Raw genomic sequence first — 2,974 nt, forward strand, 5'->3', positions numbered from 1 at the left:
CATGTCATCGCGAAAGTGTATGCCGATGTCACTGCCGATGTTACTGCCCATGTCAAAATCAGTGTCATGATCAATGTGAATGTCGATGTCTCTGTCGATGTTCCTGCCCATGTCATCGTCAAAGTGAATGACGATGTCACTGTCGATGTTACTGCCCATGTCAACGACAGTGTCATCATCAATGTGAATGTCGATGTCTCTGTCGATGTTACTGCCCTCGTCAGCGCTAATGTGAATGCCGAAGACACTGTCGACGTTACTGCACTTCACACTGCCAACGTGAATGCCGTTGTCACTGTCGATGTTACTGCCCATGTCATCATCAATGTGAATGTCGATGTCTCTGTCGATGTGACTGCCCTCGTCATCCCCAATGTGAATGCCGATGTCACTGTCGACATTACTGCACTTATCTTCAACAATGTGAATGCCGTTGTCACGGTCGATGTTACTGCCCATGTCAACGTCAGTGTCATCGACAACGTGAATGCCGATTTCACTGTCGACGTTTCTGCCCTGGTCATCGCCAATGAGAATACCGATGACACGGTCGACGATACTGCCCTGGTCATCGCCAATGAGAATACCGATGACACGGTCGACGTTACTGCCCTAGTCATCACAAATGTGAATGCCGATGTCACTGTCCATGTTACGCCCCATGTCAACGTCAGTGTCATCGACAACGTGAATGCCGATGTCACTGTCCATGTTACGCCCCATGTCAACGTCAGTGTCATCGACAACGTGAATGCCGATGTCACTGTCCATGTTACGCCCCATGTCAACGTCAGTGTCATCGACAACGTGAATGCCGATGTCACTGTCCATGTTACGCCCCATGTCAACGTCAGTGTCATCGACAACGTGAATGCCGATGTCACTGTCCATGTTACGCCCCATGTCAACGTCAGTGTCATCGACAACGTGAATGCCGATGTCACTGTCCATGTTACGCCCCATGTCAACGTCAGTGTCATCGACAACGTGAATGCCGATGTCACTGTCGATGTTCCTGATGTTACTGCCCATATCATCGCCAAAGTGAATGCCGATGACACTGTCGACGTTACTGCACTTCACACTGCCAATGAGAATGCCGTTGTCACTGTGGGTGTTACTGCCCATGTCATCATCATTGTGAATGTCGATGTCTCTGTCGATGTTACTGCCCTCATCAGCGCTAATGTGAATGCCGTTGCCACTGTCGACGTTACTGCCCTGGTCATCGCCAATGAGAATACCGATGACACGGTCGACGATACTGCACTTGTTATCGCCAATGTGAATTCCGATATCACTGACGACGTTACTGCACTTCTCATTGCCAATGTGAATGCCGTTGTCCCTGTCGATGTTACTGCTCATGTCATCGCGAATGTGAATGCTGATGTCACTATCGATGTTACCACCCATGTCAACTTTAGTGTCATCATCAATGTGAATGTCGATGTCTCTGTCGATGTTACTGCCCTCGTTACTTCACACTGGCAATGTGAATGCCGTTGTCCCTGTCGATGTTACTGCTCATCAGCGCTAATGTGAGTGCCGATGTCACTGTCGCTGTTACTGCCCTGGTCAACGCCAATGTGAATGCCGGTGACACTGTCGACGTTACTGCTCATGTCATCGCGAATGTGAATGCTGATGTCACTATCGATGTTACCACCCATGTCAACTTTAGTGTCATCATCAATGTGAATGTCGATGTCTCTGTCGATGTTCCTGCCCTAGTCATCGACAATGAGAATGACGATGTCACTGTCGATGATACTGCCCTCGTCAGCGCTAATGTGCAATGTGAATGTCGATGTCTCTGTCGATGTTCCTGCCCTAGTCATCGACAATGAGAATGACGATGTCACTGTCGATGATACTGCCCTCGTCAGCGCTAATGTGCAATGTGAATGTCGATGTCTCTGTCGATGTTCCTGCCCTAGTCATCGACAATGAGAATGACGATGTCACTGTCGATGATACTGCCCTCGTCAGCGCTAATGTGCAATGTGAATGTCGATGTCTCTGTCGATGTTCCTGCCCTAGTCATCGACAATGAGAATGACGATGTCACTGTCGATGATACTGCCCTCGTCAGCGCTAATGTGCAATGTGAATGTCGATGTCTCTGTCGATGTTCCTGCCCTAGTCATCGACAATGAGAATGACGATGTCACTGTCGATGATACTGCCCTCGTCAGCGCTAATGTGCAATGTGAATGTCGATGTCTCTGTCGATGTTCCTGCCCTAGTCATCGACAATGAGAATGACGATGTCACTGTCGATGATACTGCCCTCGTCAGCGCTAATGTGCAATGTGAATGTCGATGTCTCTGTCGATGTTCCTGCCCTAGTCATCGACAATGAGAATGACGATGTCACTGTCGATGATACTGCCCTCGTCAGCGCTAATGTGCAATGTGAATGTCGATGTCTCTGTCGATGTTCCTGCCCTAGTCATCGACAATGAGAATGACGATGTCACTGTCGATGATACTGCCCTCGTCAGCGCTAATGTGCAATGTGAATGTCGATGTCTCTGTCGATGTTCCTGCCCTAGTCATCGACAATGAGAATGACGATGTCACTGTCGATGATACTGCCCTCGTCAGCGCTAATGTGCAATGTGAATGTCGATGTCTCTGTCGATGTTCCTGCCCTAGTCATCGACAATGAGAATGACGATGTCACTGTCGATGATACTGCCCTCGTCAGCGCTAGTGTGACTGCCGATGTCACTGTCGACGTTACTGCCCTCGTTATCGCCAATGTGAATGCCGATGTCACTGTGGACGCTACGCCCCATTTAAACGTCAGTGTCATCCTCAATCTGAATTTCTATGTAACTGTCGATGTAACTGCCGTCGTCAGCGCTAGTGTGACTGCCGATGTCACCGTCGATGTTACTGACCTCGTCATCGCCAACGTGAATGCTGATGTCACTGTCGATGTTACTGCCCATGTCAACGTCAGTGT

Source organism: Dufourea novaeangliae, unplaced genomic scaffold (genome assembly GCF_001272555.1).
Source record: "Dufourea novaeangliae isolate 0120121106 unplaced genomic scaffold, ASM127255v1 scaffold203, whole genome shotgun sequence".
Taxonomy (NCBI): Eukaryota; Metazoa; Arthropoda; class Insecta; order Hymenoptera; family Halictidae; genus Dufourea; species Dufourea novaeangliae.